General features: G+C 41.8%; 1 protein-coding gene across 1 annotated transcript in view; it reads left to right on the forward strand.

Moving 5' to 3' along the window:
* Nucleotides 1–26,292, forward strand: part of DDR2 (discoidin domain receptor tyrosine kinase 2) — a 152,205-nt gene that overhangs the window by 21,865 nt on the left and 104,048 nt on the right. The window contains exon 2 of the mRNA XM_058539706.1: nucleotides 449–596. The gene's annotated coding sequence lies outside the window, so the exon portion shown is untranslated. The remainder of the gene's footprint in view (nucleotides 1–448; nucleotides 597–26,292) is intronic.

The following is a 26,292-nucleotide window of genomic DNA, read 5'->3' on the forward strand; positions in this document are numbered from 1 at the left end:
GGAGTTTTCCAGAAGTTAAATACACATGATATTGCAACAAATTGAATCCAGAAGCAGATATGAGAATCTTTGTTTGATTAAGCCAGATATCAAAGAGATTTTCAAAAATGTAAAACAAAGTCACTCTTTGCACTAAATATTTTTTGAAAAAAGTTATTTTTTATAAAAAATTATGTTAACATGCAATTATTATTTTAATGAATTACTAAATCATAAATTTAAAATTCTCAGCTTTAATTTATAAGTCAATAAATATCAATAGGTATTACCCCCGTAAACAGAATCTCTTTGAGGTCCTCTGGGATTTGTCAAATTCCTTCACTGCCTGGGGTACTTGGGAGGCTTCTGTTTGATAGCAGTGACAGGAATGTCAAGTTGGAAAGAAAACATGAATGAAGCAAAAGTTTGCAATGTAATATTGTTTTCCCTTTTTTCCCCCTACATAAAGGGAGATCTACAACCGGTCTGGGGTTCAATGCTCTAGGAAGTTCCGAGGCTGGTGGCTTGAAGCAAGGAAGCTGCAATAATTGAAGAGAAACAGAGGCCAGCTGTTCTTGAAGATCTCGTTCCTCAGAGAATGTTCTGCACCTGTTGATGTAAGTAGGGCCTGTCATGGACACTCTGTCAGCATATGAGGTTGGGGGTGATGGCAGGAGGGGAAACCCCCTGTTCCCAATGTGGCTCCCCTGGAGTCCCTCACTCACCCTGGCTGGTGTCACAGGGAAAATTGAGCACCTGGGTTCTGTGTCTGAGCTGAGATCAAGTGAGAAGCTCATGTATTTTACTGTCTAGGAAACCTGATGTTGAATGTCAGCTTCCTCTTCACAGTTCATGGATCCAGTTAGGGCCAGCCCAGGTTAGAGGCCAATCTTGGGGTGTCTTGGCTCAGAGTGTCTGTTCCGAGTGACCTAGGGGATATCTAGGCCTTCCCTGTCCCTACAGGCCCTGTCAGAATCTCTGGGGTTCCTGGATCTAGGTCTCTTCTAATATTGTAATTTCATGTATTAATTTTTTTGTGAGTTTCCTTCTTCCAGCAATAATTTGAGGTGGCTTAGAGAAAAATAATACTTAATAGAACTACTAAAACCAGGATATTAGAACCAGAGTCTGGTAATAAGATTTGGGGGAGTTAAATGTACAAGAAAACCTAGCCCAGGGATACTTATTGCAGATAAATGCAATACTTAGCTCGGGATTCAAGGCAAAAGAGAAGTGTGATACACTGCATAGCTTTCATGAGGAAACTAGGAAGCACTCGCACATGTCAAGGTGGTCTGCTATAGGTGAATTCTGGTCTCAGTGGGACTTCTCAGTTCATCCTTCAGCAGCTCAAATCTCACCAACAAATCTAGATCTGTAGTAATTCCAGAATTCTCAGCCTGGAGCTCATTGAAGGCAGAAACCCTACCTCCTTCATTCCTGCATCTCCAGCATCTAATGCAGGGTCTGGCACATGGGAGATGCTCAGGGAGAAACCAGTGACCTGACTTAGACTTATTATATCCATTACGGCTTCTGTAAAACTTGCTGAATAAATGGATGAGTGAGTGAAATATGTGGACCTGTGAGTTCTTGGGAGTGAAGGATGAGGGCAGGAAGATAAAGCAGTATTTTCTCACATTCCCCAGGAGATTTCTTCTCACTGTCAAGATGCTTGTTGGAATATATACTCCTTTCTGTTTACTATCTAGGGACCCCCCCACCCACCCATTTCTCCTTAGTCTTCTTGTGGTGACAAAATATCTTGGATCCTCTTATTCCCACAAATTGCCTTGAAACTAATTTCCTTTCCCTTTCTTTCCTCCTTTCCTTCGTCCCTCCCTCTCTCCTTCCCTCCCTCCCTCTCTTTCTTCCTCCTTTCCTTCACTCCCTCTCTCCAGTAGACTCTTGATACTGGAGAGCTATGAGGTCTTAACTTGAGCCTTCATAGTGTACATTTCAGAATCAATAATTCATAGCTACATTTAACCACTAACCAGAAGTTATTGCAGGTTTTCTCTATTACATGAGATTCCTCAAACGTTATTTATCTGTGAATCATTCTGCTTTACCTTTCAGAAACTGTCATTGTGGTCTTTTCTTCCCCTGCCACCCAAACGTAAACAACTATTTCCAGAAATTATTATTTCAGTATCCAAGGCATGTGCTATATATAGCCTTGGCTTGTGAAGCATAATCTGGGTGCCTTTCCCCACCCCCACTATCATAGTATTATGCCTAGAACTATCTCAAGTACTTTGGCTCCCGCAGGAAAGAGTCCTCATCTCTTCTGGTCACTATTCTAGGCTTACTCCTTTTCTGAGAATGATGAAACTAAGTATTTCAGTCTGTTTAGAGACTTAATAGGTCTCAGTTTCCTGTGTTTCTTATTAATAGAAAGACAAAGTAATTTAGCATCTAAACTGGAAGACTTGTGAGGAAAAGGGGGCATTATTAATATACTCTGGAACATGAGGCTTAATCTGTATGTATGCTCACCTACTTTTTAAAAATTTTGCATCTTTAATGAATACTGAGAGCAAAAAGTTAACAAGAGCTTTTGGAGTTAAACTCCCCAAATTCTGTTCAGTTATCTGTTTTGGGCGGAGGGGACTCTGGCATAGATTTCATAGCATTGAATGTTCATAATAAGCCAGCGGAGAGTCTGTCCCCTCATGGATGTTAGAGCTCTTAGGGGAGCTGTCAAGATTGCCACAGAACTGGGGACCTGAGTTGGTGAGACCCAGCGGTACAGCAAGCATCTTCCTCTGCCTTTCTTCCCCCTTCTTTCTCTCCTCTTCCACCTCTCCCCTTTGCTCCCTAATCCTTTTGACCCTCATTCTCTTATTCTGCCTCCCACCTCCTCTTCCCTCTGTCTCCCTCCTGTTCTGTTTTCTCTCTCCTTTTATCTTTTTGTCTCCCTCTCTTTCTCTATTTCCTTCTCTCCATTTGCCACTCACACTTTCTTCCTTTCCCTCTCTCTCTCAAAATGGCTCTTTCAGCATTGTTGGAGGTCAACTCCAATGAGGAATGCTGCCAACATTAATTTCCCCTTTAAAGAAAAACCTTGTATTTCCAACTGTAACTTGATTTTCCTTCATGAGTGTGAAACTATCTTTTTCCCATTGCAAGTGGTCTGTTTCTCATGAATCTCTTTGATGGGAGGTTCTGGTTTCATGTGTCCTGGAGGACATGTTTTCTAGAGCATGAAGAGAGCATAGCCTGGGGTGTTGGAGGTGGGGGTAGGAGTGGGGATGGGTGGAAGTTGGGGCTGTGACAGGAACAAACCTCAGAGGCGTGTGCTTGTTACAAAATGGATTATGGTTGAGATAAATGAGACATTCTGATAATGTTGCTGCATAAGCCTTATTGTCTGAGATTTTGAACATTGGATGTGCCAGGATCATTTTAGAAAAGGCAAGATAAGGATCGGTGTCTAACTAATCAGAGAGCCATGGCTATTGTGGGTGTGTCTCTACAGGCGAGGAGAGAACCTATTAGAAACTGAGGAAACAAGCCCTTCAAAGGGCAAGGGAGGTAAGCTGTGCCAAAGGTTGACTTAGACATTTCTGTATGAACAGGGTTCCAAAAACATTCTGAAAAGCATAAGCTGAGAGCATATGGTAATATGAAAAAAATCTGTTGGGTTGGAGGACAACATGCTCTTATTTGCTCACAGGATCCAAGGACTTTGGATATTTTTACTTACTAAAATAATAACAATGTTTATTGAGCACCTGTGATGTGTAAGGGACTCTGGAAGTGACTTGAAAGGATACAAATACAAATATGAGATAATCCCAGCCTAAGTTGCTCACGGCTAGTCGGAGAGGGAAGGAACAAAAAAGAACTACCTCAAGGGAGGGTAAGGGTGTATCAAGAGAGTGATGAATGGTTGAAGGAAGGAGAGAGCACTTGTAGTTGGGATGGTCAGTTAACAAATGTCTTGACTGTGGAGGGGGTGGCTTTGGGCCAAACCTTGGAGGCTAGGTAGGAACTCAGCGTATAGAGAGGAGTGTGCATCAGTCACTATCGGTGGAGCTGACTAGTCAACGAGGACTCAGAGTGACCAGTGAACAAGGACCACACTGGGCATGCAGGTGGAAGGGAAGGAGGAAATAGCAATCTACTGGGAGCAGAGGGGTAGGGTGGAGGAGTAGCAGAAGATAAAGCTGGAAAAGAGAGTGTGCCAGATTGTTGAGAGCTCTGACCACTGCCTGGGCTAAGACATCTGGACACCATCTTAGGGATTCAGCATCTGCATGGTACACGCTCTGGGAGGGAAAGATGACTTTGCTTTTGGATTTACTCATTTCCGATGCCCCTCTTGCTGAGTGTGGGAGCAGTTCTGAACCAGATTTAAGGTAGTTATTAATGTAATTATTGTTATTCATAACAATAAACCGTCAGGGGGAAATATTTGGGGGCCTAAAGTATATATGCATGAGACAGTTTGAGCCAGTGTTTTCTAAGGTCTCAATGTCTTGTTTTTGATTTGGTCTTCATAGCTTAGAAGAGTCAGTTTAAGGGTAAGCAACAAACTGTATTACCGTCAGAGTAGATCTAGGGCTGCGAGCAAGAATCTTATTTCCATTGTTTCAATTTTCATTGCCTTATAATTTCTTTTTTTTTTAATTTTTTGTTTATTGCAGTAACATTGGTTTATAACATTGTATAAATTTCAGGTCTACATCAGCCTGAGACTGTGGGCTGCAGGAATGATGTTAAGTGTTCCTGGCTGGCAATGTCCACTGAATTTCCTCCTGCGCTTGAACCTGCTCAAAGTTCCTGCTTCCTGGGGTGTGGAGCTCCTGGTTCCTCCTCCATTTATGATGAATGAGAGGGATTGGGGTCTCCCTTCTAACCATTCATAGCATTTGTCAGGATTTCTCACTGATGTTTCGTTGTCTTATAAGAGACATTCATACAACCTCTCATGTTGATTAACTTTTTATGTATATGAGCTTTTCCCCCCTCTAAAGATGATGAGACTCTCTTAGTTGAGGTCTGAGTCTCTGTCAGGTATTTTCGCTTTTGCATAACATTTAGCATAGTATTATACATGCGTTATTCTGTTTGGGGGTAGCGGAACTGAGTAGGTGGTGGTGGGCTGCTGGAACCCACCTGCTCCCATGTTCCACCCCAGTATTGGGTTTTGTAGAGGATGGTTTAAAATAGATCTTTGCTAATTGAAGTATCATCCACTGACAGCATCAGCGTCACCCAGGAGCTTGTTCAAAATACAGAATCTTAGTCCTCAGACCTCAAAATCTGTAATTTGATTGGTGTTTGAGACACGTTGGTCTCCAGAAGTACTATATACAAGTCACCTGGGTATCATGTTAAATGCAGATGCTGATAATTCAAGGTTACTTAGGTAATGGTAGAACAACTAGGTTTCAAAGTTTTCTTGCACCAGAGTAGCAACTTCCTTTCTAAGGGTGTCGTTGAACATCATTCCTTTCTTAAATTGACACTCCTGCACAGAACAAATGATTTATGTCAGGGGTTGGAAAGTTATGGCGTGTGGTCCAAATCCCGGCTGCTGCCTGTTTTTGTAAATAAAGTTTTATTAGAACGCAGCTGTGCTCATTTATTTGCATGCTGTCTATGGTTTCTTTCCTGCTACATAGGCCAACTTGAATAGTTACGATTGAGGCCTTATGGCCTGCAAAGCCTAAAACATTTACTCTCTGGGCCTTTACAGAAAAAAGTTTGTTGATCCCTGGCTTATGAGATGAACCCTAAATATTTCCTTGAAGTAAAGGAAATAGCTATGATCTTTTGTCTCAGCTGCAAAATTTGCAAGCCTGTATTAATCCATCGTGGAGAAGCTGAATCATAAGTCATGATTCCCAAGCAGGCGAGGAAGGGTTTTGAGACCCAAATTGATCCACATAATGGTACCAAAGAGTCTGTGATTTTCCAAGGGCCATTTCATACCTTCCTCCTTAAAGAAATGATCATAATTTTATTGAGCTGACTCCTTCTACAAATTGATTCTATTGATTGTTCAAAATAAGTTTGACTTTCCTCAAGAATAGGAAAGGGCTAAGAGGAAATTCTGAGTACAGAAGTCCGGGACCAAAGGATAAAAACAGCCTTGTATGGGTCGTGTGGAATCCGCGTTTTACTCCTGAAACAGTAGCCTTAGCCAGCCCACCCCTGAGCTGTTCACTGGGCAGCCAGACTCAGAGGGTGTGGGCTTGGAGTCCTTCTTTTAATTCCCGGGGAGAATCCCACCACCTGTCTCTTATTTGAGGTTTTTGAATTGTGAAATGATGGCACACACAAGCTCCAAGCTTGCCGCATGTGTATGCCAAGCCTACAGAGACGCAAGGCAGTGACTTGGGCCAAGGAGCAGGAAGTACAGAAGGGGGGCTGCTGGCAGGAAGGCATCTGCTCCACAAACACCGCGGGGCGGAAGGTTGTGGGAGGAGACAGGCAGTCTCATGTAATCGTTGGAGGATGTGGGCACATCACTCTGATCTTCAAGTCTTGGAGATCCAGACTCTCCTCCTTCCAGAACCAAATTTCAGAGGAGGTGGGTATAGGAGAATTAGGATCTTTTTTCCTTATCCAGAGTTATTTGGAGCCAAAGAGGTTTAGTGTGGGATTCTAGAGGAATCTTTGCTGTAGCTCTAGGAACTTTTGTCTTCGTTTCTTTTCCCTCTGTCTGCAGAGCCCAGGGCACTAAATGGGTTTTTTGAGGAGGTGGAGTAGACAAAAGTGGGGGGTCATCTCCTCTGTTCTAGACTCTATCTTACCTCCAACCAATTCGGAGAGACATAGGAGTGAATTAGGGCCCCATGTTTTGAGAACCACCCGCCCTATTGCCAGAGAGTCCTCCTGGAGTTCCCTAGGGTGCGTTAGCTGATTAGCTCGACTGGTCAGAATGTAGGGGTTTTAAAACCAAAGTTATTGTTTAGGCTGAGATTTCAGCCATTCTCTCCATTGGAAGAAGTATCATTCACTCATTCATTCATTCATTTTCATTCAATGAGTATCCTTTGATACACCTACCATATAACAGGGTAGTGGGAAAAACATGAACTGGAGAGTCAGCCAAACCTGAGTTCAAGTTCTAGTTTCCTTGTCTATGAGCTAACTACTCCTCGTTCAAGTTCTGGTTCAGTTGGCATGTTTCCTCTGTCCTCATCTCACCTTCCCCGAATCTGTCTGCTTTTGCTGCAACTTCCGTATAGTCTGTCCTCATACCATATTACGTGGAAATCATCCATTTCAGCGTCTGTCTCTCTCTCTAGATTGTAAAGTCATTGATGGCAGAAATCTTTGTTAATATTTTTTTACCCTTAGTGCCTGACACACATTAGAAATTAAACACATGTCTGTTGCACTGAAAGGAACTGGTTGTGTGACTTAACTTCCCTAAAGTACGGTTTTCTCATCTATGGAATGAAGGTGATAAAAATATACCTTGTGATTTTGTTGTGAGGGTTAAATCAGATAATGTTTGGAAGAGTGTTCTGTAAATATAAAGTGCTCACAGGTATTATTGTTGTTCTAATACCTGGATTGATTGGGATTTGGTAGAAGACAAGTACAAGAGAATCATAAAAATATGTGGAGGTGTCTTAGTCCACTTTTCCTAAACTGGAGAATTGAATGAGGGGGATCAGGAGCCTTAGGCTTGTGAGGCACAGTTTGGGTGTATGAGCTGACACTGGACAGGAGGCTCTACATCTCCCTCACTAGATTACATGCTCACAACAGTGGGACATGTCATTTTTTTCTGTACTTCTGTATTTATTGTGTTCTTTTATGTTCCTAAACACAACTAAAAAAGTGGATCAGTAGGTAATTGGATTTTGATGGGCACTACAAGGCCAAAATCTCCTGTCCCCCAAATCTCCCCATATTCCTGACTTGTATCCGTCTTGTCTTGAGAACCTGGTTTGTGGAACCATTATATAGAAAACGTAGATTTCGGGAGAAGAGAGTAAATTCAGTTTGAAATACAGTGAGTGTGAGATCTGGCCATCAAATGTGTAGGACTGGAGAACTGGAAGGAGACGGGAGCTGGAGCCTTGTTATTTAACTTTTCACGTGTCTGTTTTAGCTCCCAGAACTAGACACAGAACTCACGGTATAGCTCCCACAGTGCTTAATGCTCACCATTAAAAAGCACATGATAAATATTTATTGATCCATTGCAAAATATTGGACCTTGCTTCCCATGTAGGTAACAAAGATCTGCTGCAGATGTTTGAGCAGAGTTATAAGATGATATGGATTTTGTTCAGGAAGTCCTGATCTTGCTGCAGTGTATAAGAAAGATTGGAAGGGAAGGGAGGTGGGAGTGGGAAGACTTGTTACGAGGCCTAGCAGAAGAGCAGGTGGGCAGTGAAGGAGTCTGAAGCAGAGCTAGACCATGAGGAATAGAGAGGAGGGGCCTTGGACTATACAAGAGGCTGATGACTCGGCTTTCTCCAGAGCATCAGCCCCAGAGAAGTCTCCTTGCTCTGGGAGGAACAATGTCCAGCCTTGTGTGACTTTGGAACAAAAGCCAGTGATTGCATCCAAGAGCAGATAATGAGAAACACACAGGCCATGAAGATCAGGAAAGCACCGTTAATCTTTTTGTTGCAAAACTTTGCTTTCCAAAGTCCTGGGCAAGGGTGCAGAAGCCTTAGTGTGTGAACTTGGGCCTTTTACTAGGAACTAGAAGATGGAATCCCCCTTAATCATTCACAGAACGAATAATAATGTATTCAAGAATCTGAGAGGCTGAGAGAGGACAGGGGTGGGGTAGGTTGTGAGGAAAGGGAGAGCGACGTAACATTGAGCAGAAACCAGGAGAAAGCAACAATTCAAAAAGTGGTCAAGGGTGAGTAGACATTTGATTTCATGTAATTCATGGGTTTTTTTTCCCCTCACAGTCTATTTTATGGAGAATTTTCTGTTCTTCAAATACAAAATATTTTTGTAATAAAAGAAAAGCCATTAAAAAGGAGAAACTACTTTCCCTCAATAAAAACTTTAGTAACCCTAGGTAATATATCCCTCAGAATTGTAAATCAATTCAACCAGATGCATGAATGACCTTAAAAAAATGTCCATACTATTTGATGTAGGAATTTCACTTTTATGAATCTATTCTAAGAGAGTATCTTGAAAGGTACAAAATTTATACAAGAAGATGTAGTATTAGGTACAAAAAAGAAATAATCTAACATCTGAAACTAACATACTATTGTATGTCAACTATACTTCAATGAAAAAAATAATTAAAAAAAAAGAAATAATCTAAATGGCCAGCACTGAGGATATTGTTTAAGTATATAGGTTATAAGCCTTTGAAATGATAGTTTTGAGAATTTTAGATAGCACAGGAAGGTATTTATAGTTTTATATTAAGTGAAATTAGAAGTCACAAAGTTATATAAAGGTACGAAGTCATTATGTTAAAATGTGCAGGAAAAAAACTCAAATGAAAATATGCCAAAATATTAACCATGCTTGACTTTAGGTGAGGAGATTATGGGAAGATTTTTGGTTCTTTGTACAACTGGAAGTTCATAAATGAGCATGCATTACTTTTATATCAGAAAAAGAAATAAAAGAAGTTGTGTATTTTTTTTAAAAGAGAAGATATTATAGAGGAATATTTGCTGTTTTCAGAGAGAATATATGAAAAATCTATATAACCTCTTTCCTTCCCAGGGATTCTGAGCTTTTTTTACTCTCAAGAAGATCTTTCCTTGCTCCTGGTAAATGATCTTTACGTGTCAGTCTCTTCCTGTGGACAAAACTAGCGAGTTTGGTATTTGAGCTCTGCTTCAACATATGTAGTAATTCTCTGTTACCTTCACGGAAAACAAGATCCACACCCCTTGGTCTGCTATGCAAGGTCTTTCAGAATCAAATCCCAACTGATCTTTCCAACTTCACTTCCAATCAGGCCTAGCAGAAGGCCTGCTCAAATCAAAACCCCCCTTGGATTTTCTTTTTCTTCTATGTGTCCCCACCTTCCCGTTTCTGAACCTCTACTTGTTCCTGGAGACAGCGTGTTCACAGAGCATGTATTAAACACAGTCAAGAGGACCAGGTTCGACATGACCAGGTTGATACTGCTGTGTGGTCTTTGCAAGTTATTCACCTCTCTGGATCTCAGATGGCACACCTGTGGCACAAGGGAGGGTAATAGATGGTTGCCAAGTTTCCTTGCAGCTCTAAAGCTTGGTGAGCCTTGTCCTCTCACTGTCATAGGTGTGCTCATTCATCTCTCTGCACCTTGTCTCAGGTTGTGATCGCTGCCTTTTGTGCCTCTCCCCTCCTCTCCACCTGTCAAGTTCTCCACTTCCTAGCTCGTGTTTCTTTTCCTTCATGATGTATCCCCAGCAGTTCCAGTTAACAATGACTGTGTGTATCAATCCTTTGGTCACTCATATGTACCGCCTCTTAATCAAAACCATGCCACATGCCAAGGATATAAGAGATACTATCATTGGAAAAACAATTCAACTCCATAGTAAAAAACCAAATTAAGTTAACTTTAGAGATGAAGGTGTACACTTCTCTAAATCCTTTGTTTATGGTCCAATAGTGTCCAATCTGTGATCCCCAAATACATAAGGGGAGAAGGGTGTATAGACTATTCACAATATTCCCAAAAATTCTCAGAAAAATCACACATGGGCCCGCAGTAAATCTGTGTTTCTTTATTTTGTCAGAGGAATTTTTTCTTTCTTCACCAGCATATGAATGTGAACTTCAAGAATCCATCAGAGTAGTTGCCCTTCTACCAACTATTGGTTTAACCTTCAGTTCATGTATAACTCTTACCATGACCAGAGCCCTTCTCTGCATTCAAATTTCTACAAATACATCGGTCTCCTTCTTTGTCTCCACTACCCATATTTCCACATTGGACAAAATAATGAAAGAGGTTGGTTGAGAAAACTGAGGATGTACCAAAATGTCGAGAGCATCTTTGCCATGTTCCAGCACAAAGGGCACTTTAGAAGGAGGGGATCAGAGTCGTCTTCTGACTCAACCTCTCAAGAGTAGCCAGGGCAGGTGGACGATTCCCAACTGTTTACTCTCTCTCTGCCTATGGAGCCTTCTTTTTCCTTCTGTTTTTTTTTTTTTAAGATTTATTTATTTATTTTCCCCCCAAAGCCCCAGTAGATAGTTGTATGTCATAGTTGCACATCCTTCTAGTTGCTGTACGTGGGACGCGGCCTCGGCATGGCCGGAGAAGCGGTGCGTCGGTGCGCGCCCGGGATCCGAACCCGGGCCGCTAGCAGCGGAGCGCACGCACTTAACCGCTAAGCCACGGGGCCGGCCCCTTCCTTCTGTTTTTTATTAACCGCATGAGAGACTGTGAACTGCTTAAGGGCAGAAATCTTACCTTGTTTATCTTTGTAATCTTTTCTGGAACCAAGTATGGTGTTAAACACAGGGCAGGCATTAGTAATTATTAGTGGAATGAATGAATGAGCAAATGAAGGACAGACATACTCTGATCACAATAGGAACAGTGTGAACTACGGAAAGAGTACAGGGTTATAGTCAGAGTAGGTGATAGACCATTGCTCTGACTGACTGGTTATGTAACCTTGGCCAAACCCCTTTATCACTGTGAGATGAGTTCCCCCAGCAGTTGAAAAAGTGTGTGTGTGTGTGTGTGTATAAAGCAGTTAGTGATTGAAAATGTGAGCCTTAAGCAGAGTGTATGCAAAATCACGTGGCACATGGTGGCAGCTGAAGAGTAGGCGTTTATGGAGCACTTTTCTTCCTTAAATTTTTTAAAATTAATAAACCCCCAAATTACTAAGTAAACATAACCCATAATCCCATCATTTAAGAATGATATAAAATAAGAAGTAAAATTTCCCTTCCCAGCCATCTCTTTTAATTCCCCAGAGATAACTCCTTTCCTTAACATTTAAGGTTTGATGCTTATCCTTCCTGATATTTTTCCAAAGTTGCACAGGTGTATCTCTATGCACACAGACCACATTTTCAAAATGGAACTATGCATATTTATTGTCTATCAATTATCCATCTATCATCTCAAAGTCAATTATTCTTTGAATGACAGCAGAACTATTCATTGTTTGAATATACCATAATTTACCACCAGTCCCCCATTCCAGTGTTTTGGGATTACAAACAATATTGCAATGAACTTCTTTGTACATATACATTTGTAAGCTTTTGTGTAGCACTTACTTTAACAACAAGGCACTTAAATATTTATTCTTCTCTTGACTTATAACCACTAAGAAGGAAGAGTAGATATTGTTAGACCATTTCACAGATGAAGAAACAGAGGATGAAAGGGAACCAGCAACTTGCCAGAGATGGAGCAAGCTGGGTGTGGCAGAGCTGGCATTTCCCAGTTACTCGACTTCTAGTCCAGAACTCCTTTTCTCACGCTAGTCAAGTGTGATAAAGCCCTCCAATAAAGCACTAGTCAAGAGGGAACAGCCACACCCAGGCAGAGAAGAGGGCATCAGTGAGCAGGCAGCTGCATTAAATTGTATTTAAAAAAAACAAACACACACACAAAAACACAAAAAACTCAAGTCCAAACACATTTAAAAGATAGTTTGGGAGAATCACACTAGCAGCGAGTGAGGGGCCAGCGTAAGATGAATTGTTCTTGTCTAGCTACCACCTCTTTTGCAATGTTTTCAATATGATATCCAAGTGATGAGGATGGCTTAGGTTTCATAAATTTGGCAGGAGAATTACAAAGGACATCCCAACAATCCCAACAACGACACTCCTCCTGCCCCGCCCAATTCCCACCCTTGGGAGGTGTCTAGAAAGAGCCTGTAGCCATCTGGTTAGGATTGGCCTTGATTGCCATCTTCCTCAATTATCTGCAGGAAATATCAGCTCTGTTATTAAAATTCACAGATGCAATCAATTGTCAAAGTCACTGGGGACCAAGAATTATTTCACAGGCATCAAGAGCACTGGAGAGAGGCTGGCAGGAAGAGTAATTCAGCCTGGAAAAATGCATACTAATGAATATAGTGGGAAAAGTCTTAGGGGAACAGGGCTGGGCCTGGGGTGAGACAGTGAAGCCCTCACCTCTGGTAAAAACTTTAAAGAGGCACCAAAAAACTCTGTGATCAAGATAAATAATATTTTAATATAATACTAAAATAATCAAATCGGCAATCTACAACCTATGGGCTGGCAGCCTGTTTGTCAATAAAGTTTTATTGGAAAGCCACTCAAAGTAGAGGTGCAACAGCAGGGGAGCTCCAAGCTAATTCTTTGACATGTAAAAACCCTGGTTAAGCATGTGAATGCTAGAAATATCAGACTTTAGCCTGTGATTTATGGGAAAAATACTTCTGAAGAAAAAGAATAAATAGATTTAACTGTTTCTGTTAGTTTCCTAGGGCTGCCTTAACAAATTACCACAAATTGGGTTGCTTAAGACAACCAAAATTGATTGTCTCACAGTTCTGGAGGCTAGAAGTCCAAAATCAAGGTGTCAGCATGGCCATGCTTCCTCTGAAGGCTCTAGGGAAGGATCCTTCCTTGCGTCTTGAATCCTCTGGTGACTGCTGCAATCTCTCCAAACCCTGCCTTCGTAGTCACATAGCCTTTTTCCCTGTGTGTGTGTCTCTGTCTCTGTGTCTGAATTTCCCTCTCTTTTCTCTTATAAAGATACCGCTCATCGGATGACACCCTAATCTAGTATGACCTCATCCTAACTTGATAACATCTGTGAAGACTCTATTTCCAAATAAGGTCACATTCACAGGTACCAGGGGTGAGGACTTCAACATATCTTCCTGGGGGGGGGGACACAATTCAACTCACTACTCTATTAAACAGAGGATTTAACTTAGATGCAGCAGAAACATATTATCTATTTGCAGGAATCTGACAGCAGAGTCAGGGGCCAACCCTTGCTGTGATTTAAGTACCTAAAGAAATATTGAAGGAAATACAGTTTAGTTTATATGTTATAACCTCTGTTAATGGACACGGTGACAAATAGGTGCAGGATTTTTAATGGTAGTCCTGATTTCAAATACTCAAATGATAGTGACTGGAAAATATTTTTGCTAAATTTTATATTTCTTTTGTTGACATTTTAGTCTTCTCAATAAAAGCAATTTACTAATTTATTACTACTATAACTGAATGTGATGCCTTTTAGAGATTTTTCACATAAATTCACAAACTGGGGGAAAAATGTCCTTTGTCAGACCTGGCATTCTGACTTTTAGCTCATGAAATATGGCTGCTATGCCCCTGAGGCCTGCTCAAAGGCAGTGAAACAATGGGGATTACTGGATGCCATTTGAGTTTTGAGTAAGTTGAGACGTAAATGGGAAACAAGTCTGCTTTCTCCCATTTTTCAGACATATCACAGCCAAGCTCCAAAACATGAATGAGTCATAGTCTTTTAGTGAACAACGTTTATAAACATGTTTGCTTAAAGTGCAGGTACAATTGGTTGCATCAGCAATAATAATATATTATTTATTTTAATTATTATATCACTAATCCATAATTACTATATAATCAATAAATGTATCATTATTAAATTAATAATTCAATAATAATAGCTAATATTTATTAAGGGCTTATTATGTGCCAGGTATAGGGATTGATCCCTTAATGTGCATTATTTCGTTTACTAATGCAGTAATTCTTTCTTAAGAATGATATTCTGTTTACTTGGGTTTGAAATGCCCTACATAGTTTTTTCTGCTTTTGGTCAGGGGACACCAGCCCATTTAAAGATATTTGTATCTTTCTGTATGTACATAGGTTATTTTCTGTATAAGTGCATGAACATGAACGGGTAGGAAGCATGACCAGCAAGGGCTGCTGGCGCCAAGTGAAGGGGTCCTGCTTTAATGAACAGGGAGAAACCAGTTGTCATGAGCATAAATGTTGTTGATACACATATTAAATTACCAAACCATTTTTTAAGAGCTTGAAAATAGTTTGCATTCTCAAAAAGGCTAAAGTTCTCCCTGCCATCTTGTTTATATAAATGATTTGCTTTGTAAACACTTTTTATGGTAGAAAAGTAAAATTGAATTTATTTTAGTTTAATTCAGTTTACCCCTTATTATAGACTAAAAATAAGTGGAGACTAAATAATTTTACAAAAGTGTCTAAAGAATGAAGGTCTAGAATTTGAATTAAGCGGCTAGAGGAGTGTGTGGATTTTCCATTCCTGTTGAAATTTTAATTTTGTTTAAATACCCAACATTTGTCTAATTGCTTTAGGTATGAACTTGTCTAGGGGCAAAAGAATGGACTAAAATAAGAATTCTTAAATCTGAGGTTCACACAAGAGGTTGGAGAATAGAATTTGGAGGGAAGGGTCTATAACCTTGGTTAGGGAAAAATTATGTTTACTTTTATAAACTCTAATCAAGATTTAGCATTTCACCCAATTAGCAGAAATCAAAGGTATTTTTTATCACGTTTTTTATACACATTATAATTGTAACAACTATCTCAAAATATTGCATATAGTCATCGCCACTTTGAACCTGTAGTAGCATTAGACCCCTGATGAGATCTTGTTATTTAATGGATTATAAGATGCACGTATATTTACTGTAACATACATATTTTTAAATATTTTGATAACTATACTTGAATATCATTGTTTTTTGTTGTAATCCTATGTTCTTTATTTTATTCATTTAACAACATTATTCCTGGAAAAAGTTCAGAAGCTTCACCAGACTGCAGAAAGTATCCATGACATGAAAAAAGTTAAGAACTTCTGGACTGGAGGAACCCTGTTGGGCCCTTCTCACTTGTTGATTCTGTCTGTGAGTTCATGACGGCATGGGCGTGATGCTGTTTTAGGAGTGTGTGTGTGATAGCAGGGTGTTTCCTTATAAATAAGTGGCTGACGGGTCACGAGGAACAAAATGAAATAGATGTAAATTTTTCCATTGCATGGCTCCTTACTTAAGATGACACTTGGCTGGCCACCTTCACCAAGGGTAGTGTACAGACATCAGAACGTACGTTGACTCGGAGCCAGAGAGGCTGGCGTCTGATCTCCACTTTGCTGCTTTCTAAATGTGTAGCTTTATCTTGTCAGTCAGCCCCTCTGTGTCTCATCCGTAAAGCGAGATGAATCGAATTTCTCCTCTTGCCCCATGTGACTGATCTCTAGTGGTGATGAATGAGAGAGAGAATGGAAAAACTCCCGTAAACTCTGAAGTGTTTTACAAGCATAAGGGAGTCCTGTTGGCAGAAAGGTATTCTGGAGGCTGATCTAGTTTGACCCTGCTGCCTAGCACTCTGGGACAGGCACAAGGAGCAGGGGGTAACAATGCCTGGAAGCTCTTTGGCCTGGGATGGCCAGAGTAATTTAATGGGAGTGGGTGAGGGGCTTGTGGTAGGCTGAATGACGGTCCCCCCGAAGATGTCCATGTCCTAATCCCTGGAAGCTGTGAATACGTTGCTTTACTTGGTAAAAGGGAATTTGCAGATGTAATTAACATTAAGGACCTTGAGATGGAGAGATTATTCTGGGTTATCTAGGTCGGCCTGAAATAATCACAATGGTTCTTGAAAGAGAGAGTCAGAAGGATCAGAGTCAGAGAGAGAAGATGTAAGGATGGAAGCAGAGGTCAGAGAGGAGAGAAGATGCTACCTTGCTGACAATGGCCAAGGAGTGTTGGCAGCCTCTAGAAGATGGAAAAGGCAAGGGAATGGATTCTCCCCTAGAACCTCTAGAAAGAAGAAAGCCCTGCCAACACTTTGATTTTAGGACTTCTGACCTCCAGATAATAAATTCATGTTGTTCTAAGCCACTAAGTTTGTGATAATTTGGTACAGCAGCAATAGAAAAATAATACAGCTCCCCCAAGCACCCTGATGTGACAGAGTGCTGTTGGCTTGTACGGGGACCTTCTTGCCACACTGCTGGTACTACCTCAAAGTCTGTAACTGTTCTGGTTTAATATTTGTCTCCTGTTTACCACGGTTTCTTTAGGCTGGTGTGTGTAAACACTAAGTTACTATAATGGCAAAAAAGAGTATTTCTCTGATTTTGTCTGCATCCTCAATTAGTGAACCTCCAGCTCCTTCTCTTTTAGGGCATGAAGATCCCTTCCAGTAGCTCCAGGGCTTCTTGGGGGGATGTCTCTCATGTGGCTCAGGCACACGGCTCTCCCATTCACCCTGCAGCAGCTCCATTTTTCAATCCTTCTTTCCTGGCTCCAGCTCTGGCTCTATGTGCTGGCTTCACCGTTGAGGTATCTGATGCCTGCACAATAGGGAAGGTGCCTGCCGCAGCCGCCACCACCCCTGTCTCCATGGCAGCCTCACCTCCCACTCCCATCCAGCCCAGGGTATCACCTGAATGTCCACCCCAGGCAGCTGCCCCAAAGCCACAGCTGTGCTGTGCCCGAGCTGCCAAGTCTTGCCAAACCCTGATCCTGTTGACGCCCCGCTCTGGGTTTTTCAACGAAAAGGAGGTATCATTCTGATACCACATTAATGCTATGATCCAGTTCTGTCTCATGTTTTTTTTTTTTAGTTGAGATATATTTGACGTACGACGTTGTGGAAGTTTAAGGTGTGCAACATATTGACTTGACACATTTATATTGCAGTATGATGATCACCATTGTAGTGTTAGCTAACACCTCTATTGGGTCACATAATTGTCATTTCTTCTAGTGTTGGGAACAGTTAAGATCTAGTCTCTTAGCAAGTTTAATGTTTATAATAGAGTTTCGTTGTCTACTGTCTCATGTTTTCAATGCCTCATAGACAGTATACACATTTTTAGTGAAAACAGATTTTTCAGTCTTACTTCAGGATCCCTCTCTCAGATGCTGAGACACAGCTATGTCAGCAGTGGCTGCACGAGTGAGAAACGTTGTCTTGAACTCTTTGCCACCCACTCCATCAACACAGAGGTGACTTAATTGGCCCAAACTTGTAGTCTTGATTCTCTCTTCCTTGGAGCAAGTGATTCCCCTGGAGGTGCCTCAGTCCCTCATGAGACAGACTACTAGAAAATTCTATCTCCAAATTCCTCCACACAGACTAGGACATGTGTGAATAAGCTCTATGCTGCATGTCTGCAGTATAGAATCCCAGCTGGACCTCTAGTTTCATATGGAAAATTCATGGGCGATCTGGAATTACTAGACATATATTAGAATGATTGTTTTTCTGTTCTTCCTAATTTGCCTGAGTTTTAAAGTTTTAGGGGTTCAAGTGGATACCCTCAAACTTATAACCTCTAAAAGATATGCCCTTTTTGAGGCTAAAAAATACCCACCTTTGCAGCATATTTCCCCCACTCCAACTGTGAAAAGAGTATATGAAGGTGTGGGGCACAGCCAAGGTCAAGGTTTCAAAGGCCAGAGTTCAGCCTGGTGGTAGAAGAGAGAGACCATGTTAGGTGCCCCATTTTCCCTTTGGGCACCTTCATTCTTCTGTGACTTCTGATCTACTCGCCTGTGCCCTCTGCTTGAGGGCTGCTCTCTGCTACCCCCTCTTAACTTCACTGCTGAGAAAATTGCCGTTCTTGCAGACTGCTCCCTCATCTTAGGAAAAACTGTGAAGATTTTACTTCTGTAAAATGAATCCTATTTCCTTATTCCCTTCAAAGTCCACATCTATCAGACAATCGGGAGAGGGCAATTCCAGGTACTGTATATGCATTTAAGGGAGTTTGTGGCAACCACCAGTACCTAACGGCAGGGGTTTCAGGCTGGTGTGGGAGGCACTCCTGGTGAGGCGGGTGTTCTGGTGCTCATCCTTCACAAGGTGCAGGCAGGTGCACCTTCACAAGGTGCCCCTTCACCTGTCTTTATTCTGTTCTGTTGCATCTCTGCCATCTAAAACAGGGCATGGCACCTAGTAAACACTCAATAAATACTTGCTGACTGGATGTATCTATTCAGAGGCTATCTTGGATTGTATCATTCAGGATTCAATCAGAGAAGCAGAACCAGTAGGAGGTACATATCAAGAGGTTTATTGCGAGGACTTGGCTTAAGTGACTGTGGGGGCTGCATAGGCAAGTCCAAAATCCATAGGGCAAGCCATCAGGAAGGGCAGGCTGGAACTCTTGGGCACTGGCTGAAGCTGTTTCCCTGAATTTCTTCTTCAGGGAAGTTTTCAGCTTTGCTTTTCTTTGGTGAGGAAGATTGGGCCTGAGCTAACATCCATTACCAGTCTTCCTCTATTTGCTTGAGGAAGATTGTCCCTGAACTAACACTTGTGCCCATCTTCCTCTATTTTGTGTATGGTATGCTGCCACAGCATGGCTTGAAGAGCGGTGTGTAGGTCCACACCTGGGATCCGAACCTGTGAACCACCATAACAGAGCACATGAACTTAACCACTATGCCATGGGGTCGGCCCCTCAGCTCTGCTTTTAAGGCCTTTCAATTGATTAAGTAAGGCCCATCCAGATCACCTAGGATAATCTCTCTTCCATGAAGTCAACTGATTACGGATTTTAATTACATCTACAAAACGCCTTCACGGTAATACCTAGATTAGTGTTTGAATAACCGGGGACTGGAGCCAGCCAAGTTGACAGATCAAGAAGACCATGACACCAGTGATTAAAGAAACTGTTGCCCTCTAGTTTCCTCTTGGGCTTCGACAATAGAGATAATATCAACTTGAATACTTTTGATGATATTTACTGAATTCAGCTTTGCTTCTGCCTCTGACTTCAGTTGTGTTAACCAAGTGCAAACTCCAAGCTGCTTCTGCCGTCAGTTGTACTCAGAGGCTCACGTGGTCTGGAAGGGTAAGTGGCTCCTCTCTGATTTGCCAGAAGCAAGTGGTTATGTTAGCTTTGGAGCCGAACACTAATTTCAGTGATTTGACTCTGGTACTAGTTCTGTGGGGACAGAGGGTGGGATGAAGTATTTTCCTTTGGCCCTGGTAAACATTTTATGCTTGTTATGGTGGTTGAAATGCTGGATTTGATCTTTTATTCGTGCGCCAGGAGGTTCACAGTAAATGAGGGGTGTGGTCTGTTAGGGGAAAGTGGCTGTGGCTTGGCCTCTCCCCACCCTGTCAGTGCACACGCGTGTTCTGTGACATGTGGATGCCTTGTGTGGGGGCTGCCCTGAGAAACTGTAGGTGGTGGTCTGGGGGAAGGGGAGGCAGTAGGGCTTGGTGGAAACAGCCCTGGACTGGGAATGCGTTCTTGATGCTAACTAACTACTACCGACTTCTCATCAGCATGGTTCCTTCAACCCTCTGCTTGTCCCTTCATCACTCAGGACGTATTTAGTTCATGCCAGGCTACGCAGCAGGCTTTTAGGATCAGCAGTGAATAAGGCAGATGCTGTCCCTGCCCTTTTTGAGCCTATGTCGAGCAATTTCAATGAGTAATAGTGATCATATAGTTAGTATTTACTGAGAGTTACCATGTCCCAAGCGTGTGGGTTGTGATAGAGGAAGTAGGGGGTTAGTCTAGGTTAGGGTTAGGGAAACTTCTGGAAGGAGAGGGATAAATTATTAACATCTCTTCTCCTTTGGAGTCATGTCCGTTCTTGGACCCTCTTTTCTTCTCCTCTGTGTCCTTTCCCCTGGCCATCTCAGGGTGGTCCGTGGCTGGGATCTCCTCTCTTCTGAGACCTCTCTCCCATCAGCCTCTCTACCTGACCTTTTGCCCAAGCTCTCATCTTGAATCTCCAGCTGCCTGATGGATACCTCCTGGTGGAAACCCTCCGGCATTTCAAAGGCACAACATTTGTGGAAGAAGTCAACATTTCCATTATATTCTTCCTTCCCTTTTCTGTCTCTGATAATTTTATCACAATTCTTTTTTTCTTTTAGATTCAAAACTTAGTCATCTTTGACCTACCCTCTCTATCACACCTGCCAGTCACTTAGCCTTCCCCTATGTACCCCCATTATGTCTCTTATCTCTCCCCTCCATTTATTTGCCACTCCCAAAGCCTGGTCAGACTGTCTTGGCCACTTTTCTGGGCAATCACTGTAGCTTCCTGACAGCCTCCATACTTGTAGTTCTCCCTCCTCGTTAGTCCACCTCTTCAGACAGAGAGCACATATTCTTGATAGGTCTCATGGTGTCACTCTGTGGCTCAGAAGCCTTCAGTGGATCACTGCTGGGCTCTGCAGCCAGACGCCTGGGTTCTAAACCCGACTCTGCCCCTTACCAGCTGGGTAACCTTGGGCAAGTGATTAACCACTCTGTGCTGCCATTATTTCATCTGTAAAAGAGTCGTGTGCATCTCTTGGGGTTGTGATGGGGATTAAATGAGTCAATGCATGTGCAGTGCTTATAAAAGTGCCTGACGTACTGTCAGCATTCCATCCAGATAGATCCTCTGGCCCCTTGTTTCCCCATGTTTTCCTTCTTGTACCTGGGCTTTTTGCTTTCTAACTCTCATTGTCTGTTATATTTCTGAATTGTTGTTTGCAAAGTAGTCCATAGACTAATGGCTGGACCTACATGATACATGATATGCATATATACACATATGTATAAATATACTAAACTATACACACATATATACACACACATGCATATATATACTAAAGTATATACACACATATACATATAGATTCATGTATAGTCTCTTCTTTGTTGCTTAATTAATTGACTCAATGTTTTGACGATGCTTCTAAATGAAAAAAACTTATTTAGGCAAATCCCTATGCATTGTGTGATGGCAAAAGATTAATTTTTCAAAACTGTCCGGAGAATAGCTTTCCGTCACACCAAGCACGTGATATAGTTTTTTTCCCCAATGTACTGGTTATTCTGATAAGGTTGGCTAGTGCTGACTGGTCTTGGTAAGTGTTACCAGTGGGCATGTTCTTAGGGATTCTCTGTGCCTATGAAAGGGACCCACTCAGAGACGTGGAAAACCTTCTCTGAGATGAGAGCTCATGTAAACAGTTTCTGTGATGAAAATAGCAATGTGAGGTAGTGCCAGGGATTTCAGGTTCACAGAGTATAACTAGGATTTTCCCCGACTCATTGCCCACTGTAATTTCATCATTGCATACATCCTTTAATTATGGGCTCTAATTGCCCATTTTAGTTCTGTAATTAGATATAAAAACGTTAATTTTGTAGATATTACAATCAGCTCAAATGTACTTCCAGATTCTTTCCCATACCCTACCTTTCAAAGAAAATCAATACATCGTTAAAAATTTTGTGCACGGAAGGCGCCTTTCAGAGGGCAGCTTTTGGGAACCCTGGTTCAGGAATGATACAGGAATGCTACCCTCCCTATATTCCCCAGAGACTGTGCTGCTGCATGTCAGAGAGATCTTGCTGGGTCTAGGGCAGTGAAGAGCTCCTTTAATTTATATAGAAGCAATTTCTCTTGACTGGAAAATTTGAAGTGACATCAATACTTAATGAATCATGGGAGAGGAAAGAACTAATGTTGGAGAAACTCTGGCTTTTTGTTTCTCTTGTGACTTACTAAAAGATGAAAAGATGAAACATTTTAGATTCATGGAGTTTGTATTTTTTATTTGTCTATGAGCAGCTAATCGTTTATCTATCTATCTATCTATCTATCTATCTATCTATCTATCTATCTACCTACCTATCATCTATCGTCTATAAGAGAGAGAGAAAGAGAGAGAAAGAGACAGAGTTACTTTACATGTTTAACAAGCCCAGACTTTGATTAAATTAGAATTAATTTTATAAGTACTCTCAATAATTTAGATCTTTCTTTATTGTTTTCTCTATCTATAGCACTCTACTTTAAAAAAAAGAGTAACTCCAGGGTTTTTCTCTGTGGACAATGCTGTTCCATTTTATCCTAGAGATTCTACGTATTTATCTATTTGCCTCCATTTGTAAATCTAAGCAAAAAGAGGCAGTGTGGCAGAGTAGAAAGAGCCTTAGTAAGGGTCCGGGCCCTTTTGTCTTCCTTTCTGCACATACACACTCTCTGTATGTGATCTCACTAGTCTCATGCTTCAAATGCTGTCTCTAGGAGAGCCCCGGCCTCTCTTCTGAGCTCCAGATTCAGATAACCATCAGAACTCTAGATATTTCTACTTGCATGACTCATCGGTGTTTTGAGCTTGATGCATCCAAAACTGGATTTACTTTTCCCCCAAACTCATTGCTTGTCTATTCTTCCCAAACTCGATAAATGGCAACACCATCCACTCAGCTATTCAAGTCAGAACTCTCAAAGTCATCCTTGATGGTTCCTCTTTCCATATAAGAGCCGTCAGCAAAAATTGTTTTGTCCTGCAGAACGTATCTTAAATCTATCCAGTTATCTCTTTCTCCAGTGCTATTGTCCCGGGGCAGGCCACCATCATTGCTCACCGAGCTAACTGTGGTAGCGTCTCGTTTTCTCCTCTTCAGTGCTTGTACATCTCATCTTTCTCCCAAATGCCAGCAAGAGCAATTGTTAAAATTAATTAGCTCACGTCGTTCTCTTGCTTAAAAATTTTCATTGATTTCCTTTCTATAATCTCAAACCTCTCACATGGTCTATTATTCAGCTTGGGCTGCCATAACAAAATGCCACAGACTGTGTGGCTTAAACACCTGAAATTTATTTCCTCATGGTTCTGAAGGCTGGAAAGTCCAAGATCAAGGTCTGGCAGGGTTCGATTTCTGGTGAGAGCTCCCTTCCTGGCTTGCAGATGGCTACCTTCTTGCTGTGCTCTCACACGGCAGAGACAGAAAGTGAGCTCTCTGCTGTCTCTTCTTATAGGAACACTAATCCTTTTGGATCAGGCCTCTGCTCTTATGATCTCATTTAACCTTATTTACTTCCCTTAAGTAATGTGACTCCAAATATAGTCACATTAGGGGTTAGGGCTTCAACATATGGATTTTGGGGGGACACAATTCAGTCCATAGCACATGGCCGTGAAGCTATATGTGGTGTGGTCCCCTTCACTTGCACTGGTCATCTCCACTCTAGCCATTCTGGACTCTTTGGTTCCTTGAACAGATCAAACTCTTTTCTGGTTCAGGACCTTCATGCAAGCCATTTTATTTGCCTGGAACAACCAACTTCACCCCTCCTCCTGACCTTTCTCCTGGTGACTCCTTTTCATCCTTCAGGTCTGAGCTTCCACCTTCTCAGGGAAGGCTCCCCAACTGGAGATTATTCTTCTCAATCACTGTGTGCTGGTCATTTCTTTCACAGGACTCAGCATACCTTGTAATTATTTCCCCCAACATGTTGTAAATTCCACTAGAACAGCAATTTATATACTCTTAATTCACTGATAGATTATACAGCATTTAACATAGAACCTGGAACATGTTCGATACTCAATAATATATATTGAGGAATGAATGAATGAATAACAGAGACTCTGCCTCCTAGGAATTAATAATTCAGAGTAGGATTAACCCACTTTCATAGGTAATTAACAAACAGGGTAAAGTGTGACATTTATCTTTTGGCGAGAGCAGACCACCCCTTCTGCTTTACTGTTTCACCAACAAATCTCTCTTTTTTTCCCAATTTTTTTTATTGTGGTAAAATACAAATAACATAAAAATACCATCTTAACCATTTTTAGGTATACAGTTCGGTGACATTAAACATATTCATAATGTGCAACCATTACTACCATCTGTCTCCATAGCTCTTTTCATCTTGTAAAACCAAAACTCTTATACCCGTTAAACAATAACTCTCCATTCTTCCCTCCCCTGGCACCTGGCCACCATCTTTCTACTTTCTGTCTCTGTGATCTACCCTTTGCTTTTACCAGTTCTTTTGGACACACAATTCTGTCAGAAGTCTGAGTTTGAATCCTACTTCTGTTCCTTACTAGTATAAAGGTCAACTGCTGCAGAACGCTGTACAAGACATTGTTTGCTAATTACATTGTAATTATTAATAATAAAGCTAATATCAATTTTGGGAAACCCCATATAGAGTTTCCTCTCTAGAAGCACTTTGACTGCGAGGGATAAATAGTGCACAACCAAGCTTTTCTGGTTGGGAATAGAGGAGGAACACTGCTTCCCTTAGCAAGTGCTAGTAAGAGTTTCTTGTGGTCCAGGGACTATGCTGGATGCTGCAGATATGGAAGTGAATCATACAGAGATCACAGGCTCATGGGGGGTTAGGCATGTAAACAATGAGAGGAAGAAAGGAATGGGTGCTGGTGTAGCATTCACACAGGGTGGATGGGACCACAGAGGACATGGGGTCAGCTCTATGGGGGGATTATGTGGGAAAGGGAAGACTGATGATCATGTCATTGTTGGTGGTGAGTTTACCAGTGAAAAGGAACAGATGAGAAAGTCCTGGATGCTGGAGGTAACCTGGAGCTTTCAAGGAAACACGCTTCTCCTGGCCTGCTGAAGTATGAGTTTCAAAGAGAATGTGCCTGGCCCAAAGACTTGCACATAGTAGGCACTTAGTTAATATTTAGTAAATGAATGAGTAGATAAAAGTGGCAAGGGGGAAGCTAGAGATGTTGAGAGAGGCAAGATCATAGGGGGCCTTGTATGTCAAGCTAGATCAGAGATGAGAGTGGAGAGGTGGCTAATGGAGTTTTCTTTAAGCAGGGAAGAGACCGGATTGGTTTGAATTTTAGAAACATTCCTTTGGCTGCAGAACAGAGGATGGATTGGAGAGAATGAGATGAAGCCCTAAGCACAGACAGGAAGGGTAGCTGAGCATTTGGTGGGAGCTGACAGTGGAGACAGGAAGGGCATTCAGAGACGGTTGCGTAATCCAGGGAGAAGCCCTGGGCCTGGCCCAGCATTGTAGAGAGGTAGAGACAGACACGTGGAGCATCACCATCTGGGCACTGATTGGAATGTGTGAACATGATTAAGCTGAATGTGTGTGTGGGAGAGAGAAAGAGTTGGAGTGTGTGTATGTGTGCACTTGTACAAATTAGAATGCGTGTGTGTGTAGGCAAGTGAGATGAAAAGTGTGTGTGTGTACACTTGAGTTGGAATATGTGTGTATACTTGAGTTGGAGTGTATGTTTGTGTGAGTGAGTTGGAATGTGTGTGTGTGTGCAAGTGATTTGGAGTGTGTGCATGTTGGAATGCTATGAGTGCTAGTGCATTGGAATGGGTGTGTGTGCACGCATGAGTGCAGGTCAGCAGTCACAAATGATTTCTACTAATAGTTATCTATTTGGCCTAAAGGCTAGTAAAGTCCTCCTTCTGCCTCACTCCTGATCACATGCTCCAAGTCACATGCAGAAATGGGCAGAACAGCTCAGCCCAGTAATTCCACCCTGACTCACCCCAGGCCATTTCCAGCCCAGTTAATTAATTGTTCCCTCCTTATGCTCACACAGCACTTTCTTCTATAACACTTGTCACACCACTGTTCTTCTTAGTTTATA

This window comes from Diceros bicornis, chromosome 4 (genome assembly GCF_020826845.1).
Source record: "Diceros bicornis minor isolate mBicDic1 chromosome 4, mDicBic1.mat.cur, whole genome shotgun sequence".
Taxonomy (NCBI): domain Eukaryota; kingdom Metazoa; phylum Chordata; class Mammalia; order Perissodactyla; family Rhinocerotidae; genus Diceros; species Diceros bicornis.